The following is a 7,224-nucleotide window of genomic DNA, read 5'->3' on the forward strand; positions in this document are numbered from 1 at the left end:
TTGTAATAATATTAGAAACGAGCCAGTGAAGCTGTACATGGCCCTCTTCTGGTGGAAGTGTGTGCGTAAAGTTGTGTGTGAAAGAAAACCCCTTATTTAAACAAGCATGCAGGAATTTGGTGTCAGACAATAGAAGCCCTCAGCCAAAAATGACAGTCTCACCTTGTCTCTTGTGTAAGTGTGTGGAGCCTGTCCTTATTACTCAGTGTGCTCATTACAAAGCAGTAGCTCATGTCAAAACCACGAAAGTAATGGTGTGATATTTAATAGTGATAAAAACACCTGAGGGCAGAAAGATGCATGCTAAAATTAATACTGCGTAGCCTACTAATTTTCAATCCCGTCAAAATCCCAATGCAAAATGCTTAAGCAATGGTTTTGTTATTTTGTTTTACATAAAATTGGCTTGAAGTTTCTACAGAGGCGTACAATAAGAACAGAAAGCAGAGTCAGGACTTTTCACTTCATTAAAAAGAGAGTAGGAGGATCATACTACCAGTGAGGTCATCACGTAACAACGATAGTGCGTCAAGCATGCTCTCACTCATTATACACCATCACACACAGTTGTTCCAATAGTTATCATAAGCTTAACCGAATTCAAATCTGTTCAGTTGCATGTAGTAGACAAGCCAGAAAAATGTGAATTATTGAATGACCAGAACCGGAAGTATCCATATGCGTTCAATCGGGTATGAACATCAAAACAAAACTCTATATGCTTAGTTTATACTTGGAAAGCTGTATCAGATTCAGATACATAAAATACAGCCACCCAGGCACAGACAACTTTTTACATTTGTTCGTTAAAACGTTTTACTATCTTGCCATATAAACCAGGCCCTTGTCCACATGCATAGAGGGAACACAATGTGCCATATGATACCCCGTAGCGCAGACAAACATCGCATGAACATATGAATATGTCATATTACCGCCGTGCGTAAAAGTGGTCAAGACAGTCGTACAGGCTTTGTGGTGAGAAAAGCCCCACACCAGCCGGCAATGACTGACACAACTAAACTACCGGCTTGAGCAGCAATGCATAGTCTTACTACGAGGAATAAGAAACAACGTACCGGTTTGGTGATTAAAACGAGTTGAAATCAGTGTTTGGAGACGGGCATTATCAGATCTCGTAGAGTTGGCAGGTGTGATTAAAGAAAGACTGGATGAAACCACAAAGCCGGTAAGCGAGGTTCCCCCTTCTCTCTGGCTCCTCTCTTTCTCTCTGTAAAAAAAGAAGACATAAACACTGAGCGGGCTGGGTGAGCTCACAGTGCGTCACCGCTGCAAGCTGAAACTCCCGTGTGCGTGTGTGTGTGTGTGCGTGCGTGCGTGCGTGTGTGTGTGTGAGAGAAACCCCCTCTTTTGGTCATTGTCTTTCCCAGCAGAGATTGCAGCTCACAACCTGAAAGGTGTCCTTATGTGGAGCCCCAATGTGTTCACAATTGAAACAAATAAATAAAATAGATAGATTTACATATGAAAATACTAAAAAATGAAATAATAATAATACGAAAGAAAATATATGCAAAACATCCATCCATCCATCTTCTCCCGCTTATCCGCGGTCAGGTCGCAGGGGTAGCAGTTCCAGCAGAGAGCCCCAAACTTTCTTTTCCCTGGCGACATCAACCAGCTCTGACTGGGGGATCCCAAGGCGCTCCCAGGCCAGCGAAGAGATATAATCCCTCCACCTGGTCCTAGGTCTACCCCTTGGTCTCTTCCCAGCTGGACGTGCCTGGAACACCTCCCTAGGGAGGTGCCCAGGTGGCATCCTAACTAGGTGCCCGAACCACCTCAACTGGCTCCTTTCGACGCGAAGGAGGAGCGGCTCAACTCCGAGTCCCTCCCTGATGACCGAACTTCTCACCTTATCCCTAAGGGAGACACCAGTCACCCTGCGGAGAAAACCCATCTCGGCCGCTTGTATCCGCGATCTCGTTCTTTCGGTCATGACCCATCCTTCATGACCATAGGTGAGGGTAGGAACGAAAATGGCCCGGAAGACTTTGCCTTCTGGCTCAGCTCCCTTTTCGTCACAACGGTAAAGCGACTGCAGTACCGCTCCCGCTGCTACGATTCTCCGGCCCATCTCACGCTCCATTGTTCCCTCACTCGAGAACAAGACCCCGAGATACTTGAACTCCTTCACTTGGGGTAAGGACTCATTCCCTACTTGGAGTGGACAGTCCATCGGTTTCCTGCTGAGAACCATGGCCTCAGATTTGGAGGTGCTGATCCTCATCCCAGCCGCTTCACACTCGGTTGCGAACCGATCCAGTGAGTGCTGAAGGTTGCAGACCGATGAAGCCATCAGAACCACATCATCTTCAAAAAGCAGTGGTGCAATCCTTAGTCCACCGAACTGCAGACCCCCTCCCCCACGACTACGCCTCGAAATCCGATCCATGTATATTACAAACTGGATTGGTGACAAAGCGCAGCCCTGGCGGAGGCCAACCCTCACCGGAAATGGGTCCGACTCACTGCCGAGGACCCGGACACAGCTCTCGCTTTGGGAGTACAAAGATTGGATGGCCCTGAGTAGAGACCCCCTCACCCCATACTCCCGCAGCACCTCCCTCAGTAACTCCCTGAGAACCCGGTCATACGCCTTCTCCAAGTCTACAAAACACATGTAGACCGGATAAGCGTACTCCCAGGCCCCCTCCAGGATCCTTGCGAGAGTAAAAAGCTGATCCGTCGTTCCACGACCAGGACGGAATCCGCATTGTTCCTCCTCAATCTGAGGTTCGACAATCGGCCTGACCCTCCTTTCGAGTACCTTGGAGTAAACTTTCCCGGGGAGGCTGAGTAGTGTGATGCCTCTGTAATTGGCACACACCCTCTGATCCCCCTTTTTAAAAAGGGGAACCACCACCCCGGTCTGCCACTCCTTCGGTACTGTTTCCGACTTCCACGCAACGTTGATGAGACGTGTCAACCATGACAGTCCCTCAACACCCAGAGCCTTCAGCATTTCCGGGCGGATCTCATCCACCCCCGGGGCTTTGCCACTGTGGAGTTGTTTGACGACCTCAGTGACCTCCCCCCGGGAGATTGGTGTTGATCCCCCGTCATACTCCAGCTCTGCCTCTAACATAGAGGGCGGAGTTGTCGGGTTCAGGAGTTCCTCAAAGTGTTCCTTCCAACGCCCCAACACTCCATCAGTTGAGGTCAACAACGTCCCATCCTTACTGTACACAGCTTGGATGGTTCCCTGCTTCCCCCTCCTGAGGTGTCGGACAGTTTTCCAGAACAACTTTGGTGCCGCCCGAAAGTCCTTCTCCATGTCTTCTCCGAACTTCTCCCACACCCGCTACTTTGCCTCGGCCACGGATGAGGCTGCTGCCCTTCGGGCCTGTCGGTACCTTGCAACTGCCTCGGGAGTCCCCCGGGATAACAAATCCCTGAAGGCCTCCTTCTTCAGTCGGACGGCTTCCCTGACCACCGGTGTCCACCAGGAGGTTCGAGGGTTACCGCCCCTTGAGGCACCTAGGACCTTGAGACCACAGCTCCCCACCGCGGCTTCGGCAATAGAGGCTTTGAACACCGACCACTCTGGTTCAATGTCCCCAACCTCCACAGGAATGCCCGAAAAGCTCCGCCGGAGGTGCGAGTTGAAGGCCTCCTGAACTTGGGCCTCCTCCAGACGTTCCCAGTTCACCCGAACTACACGTTTGGGCTTACCAGGTCTATCCAGAGGCTTCCCCCGCCACTCGACCCAACTCACCACCAGATGGTGATCAGTTGACAACTCCGCCCCTCTCTTTATCCGAGTGTCCAAAACATACGGCCTCAGGTCCGATGATACGATAACGAAATCGATCATGGACCTTCTGCCTAGGGTGCTCTGGTACCACGTACACTTATGAGCATCCTTATGTTCGAACATGGTGTTTGTTATGGCCAATCCATGACTAGCACAGAAGTCCAGTAACAAACCACCACTCCGGTTCAGATCAGGGGGGCCGTTCCTCCCAATCACGCCCCTCCAAGTGTCTCCATCATTGCCCACATGTGCGTTGAAGTCTCCCAGCAAGACTAAAGAGTCCCCTTCAGGAGCCCCATACAGGACTCTTTCCAGGGTCTCCAAGAAGGCCGTATACTCTGAACTGCTGTTTGGTGCATAAGCACACACAACAGTCAGAGTTTTCCCCACCATAACCCGCAGGCGTAGGGAGGCGACCCTCTCGCTCACTGGGGTAAACTCCAACAACGAAGCACCTAACCGGGGACTTGTGAGTATCCCCACACCCGCCCGGCGCCTCACACCTTGAGCAACTCCGGAGAAGAATAGAGTCCAACCCCTATCCAGAAGTAAGGTTCCAGAGCCGACGCTGTGCGTAGAGGTGAGCCCAACCAGATCCAACTGGTAACGCTCCACCTCCCGCACAAGCTCCGGCTCCTTCCCCCCCAGAGAGGTGACGTTCCACGTCCCCAAAGCCAGCTTCTGTCGCCTGGGTCTGGTCCGTCGAGACCCTCCGCTTTCACTGCCACCCTTCTGGCAGCGCACCCGACCCCATCGCTGTTTCCCGTAGGTGGTGGGCCCGCGGGACGGAGAAGCGGAGGTGTTGCCCACGTTGCCTTTTCGGGCTGGGCCCGGCCGGGCTCCGTGGCAAGCCTGGCCACCAGACGCTCGCCGACGAGTCCTCCTTCTGGGCCTGGCTCCAGAAAGGGACCCCGGGCTTCCTCCGGGCCGGGTATCCTCACTTCTTGTTCTTGTTTCTTTCATGAGGTCTTTTGAACCAATCTTAGTCTGGCCCCTTGCCTGAGACCAATTTGTCATGGGAGACCCTACCAGGAACACAAGGTTCCAGACAACACAGCCCCCAGGTTCATCAGGGCACACAAACCTCTCTACCACGGTAAGGTGCTGGTTCTTCAGAGAGGCAAAACATAGTAGGCCTAATAGGAATACATACAGGAAACACATTAACAGTTTTATTCACTAAAACCTTTTAACTCAAAGTAACAGCCTGCTAATTGTATTGTTTGTCAGTTTTAAAGTACTTCTAAATGTCTCTTTTCCAAACACATCCGTCTGAAAAATACACTTACCTCCATTTTGAAGGAATTCCCAAAACCTCAAGAGTCTTCCAACTAACTGGATGATAATATTCCCTCCTCTGCACTGTAACACATGTTTTACCTGTTATACATATTTTTAGTTTATTAGATGTTTGCAAATGTCAGTATCAATGTGAAGTTCTCCAACACTTGTGATTTGATTGCACAAGTAACTTTACATTGTACCTTGTCATTTAGTAAAGCACAGGGGTTAATACTTACATTAAAGATGGCTCTGTTCTATTCACGTTCAGCCTGAATAGTGCTCTTTCTACAGTGACATGCCGAAAGGTCTTCTGTGAACAATTTTCATTAATTTCAATACACTGAAAGTATTCACTCCCCTATTATACAGCATTAATGGAGAAGCCAATTTTACTCCTGAGGAAAAAGTAATTTTTGGCTGTTAACTTGTACAGTACAGTAAATAATAATAATAAATTATATTTATATAGCGCTTTTCTCAAACTCAAAGACGCTTTACTGTCGGGGGGAGGGTAGACAAACAAGGACAGGCAAAAACAAACAACAACAACATTGTCCCCTATTATGCATTATTAGTCATACTTTAGTTGTACGTCTTAATGCAGATAGAAAGGATACATTTTAAAAGGTAAAAGCTAAGATAGTTGCTATGAATGCTGAAAGTGGACAAAGACTCTAACATATTACATTTGTTTATAATGGTTAGCTTTCAAATGGTGTCTTTGGGATGCTCTTTAAATGAATGTAGTTCAATTCAAGTTGTAATAAAGACATTTAATTGACTGAGTGTCAGTCACAATACTGCAGGTGTAGCTCCTAAAAAGAGACAAAATATGTCAACCTTCCCTGAGTAAAAACAAAAATTGGATTCTTATTTTTAGCAAGCAGCCTGAGGACAAAAACAGCATTGTGTAATAAAAAACTAAATGGCTTTTCTCATTACACAAACAATTAAACAAAATCTGATCGCAGCAAATTAAGGAGATTTCCACTGTCCCACATTCTTCCGCCGGGCTGAATCAGAGCAACTCAATGACTCACATATCAGTCGGTCATTCTGGTCAGACAGATGAATCTCTGTGCTGTTGTCTTTGCTGCCTCTTTCATTCATCACACAGATCTTCACTGTGTAATGCATCATTTGAATACTGTGTGTGGATGCAACTTTGTGTGTGTCCATGAGGGGGGAGCAACATTGGTACTTGTGTGTGTCCTAAATGGGCTGCATTCATTCAGCTTTCCTCTATATACTACAGGGCTATCATATCACAATACACTTCATTGTGGGTCAGTGGGTTAAAGTAAGATGAATAGTTGAGTGACACTGAAGAAGGCGAGTAAAAAAAAAACAGTGGCAACTTTGTGTTTAGGTTAGGACTAAGAGGAGGGCATCATGAGATTTGATTTGAGTCAGTTTTATCTCTCTTTATTTACTACTTATTTGTATTACTGAGATGTATGTCTTGTAACAAAAGGCAAATTGTTTCTAGTTTGTCTTTCCAAGTTTTGATTGTGTAAATTACTCATTGCATTATTTCCATTATCTATTAGTTAGCAAATGACTACTTTTCTATCAGTTATTTCTCAGACTCAACGGTGACATCCTCAACTAGCTTGTTTTGTTTGACCATATCCCAATGGTTTCTTATCAGTTTCAGATACCAATAATTACACAATGAAAAAGGTACATTCCCTATAGAGCCTTTGCTCTTCTTCCGAGTGACGCTAATCCTAGATCGATGTAAGTAGTCTGGTAACGCCTTTTATTATGCAAGAAGTAGCGAAGCCCGAAATAATCAACTATCGACTGTTTGCAGCTCATGTTTTGTCAGACATCACATCCAACCACATTTTATTTCTTTATTCTTTAAATTATTACAACTATGATAACTCAAATAAAAATAAACTGTCTATAATAAAATGAAATACATTTGCATTTTAAATTAAGAGATTAATACATTTTAAGAGACTTAAACCTCATATTGCTGAAGACCACCAACCAAATTGAATTTCTAACAACTATTTTTACACCCTTCTAAAGTGTTGTATAAGTAATAATTAATCGTTGTATTATAATCAATAACATTTTGGTTTTAATTAAAAATAAATAAATAAGGAGACCCACCGCTCATTAGGAATAAGAAAGAACAGGCACAAACCGGC

General features: G+C 46.3%; 1 protein-coding gene across 1 annotated transcript in view; it reads right to left on the reverse strand.

Annotated features, from left to right (window-relative positions):
* relt (RELT TNF receptor) overlaps positions 1–1,247 on the reverse strand; it is a 28,250-nt gene extending 27,003 nt beyond the window's left edge. The window contains 1 exon segment of the mRNA XM_034096904.2: positions 1,080–1,247. The gene's annotated coding sequence lies outside the window, so the exon portion shown is untranslated.
* Between the last annotated feature and the right edge of the window lie 5,977 nt (positions 1,248–7,224).

The sequence above is a fragment of the Pseudochaenichthys georgianus genome, chromosome 13, assembly GCF_902827115.2.
Source record: "Pseudochaenichthys georgianus chromosome 13, fPseGeo1.2, whole genome shotgun sequence".
In the NCBI taxonomy this organism is placed as follows: domain Eukaryota; kingdom Metazoa; phylum Chordata; class Actinopteri; order Perciformes; family Channichthyidae; genus Pseudochaenichthys; species Pseudochaenichthys georgianus.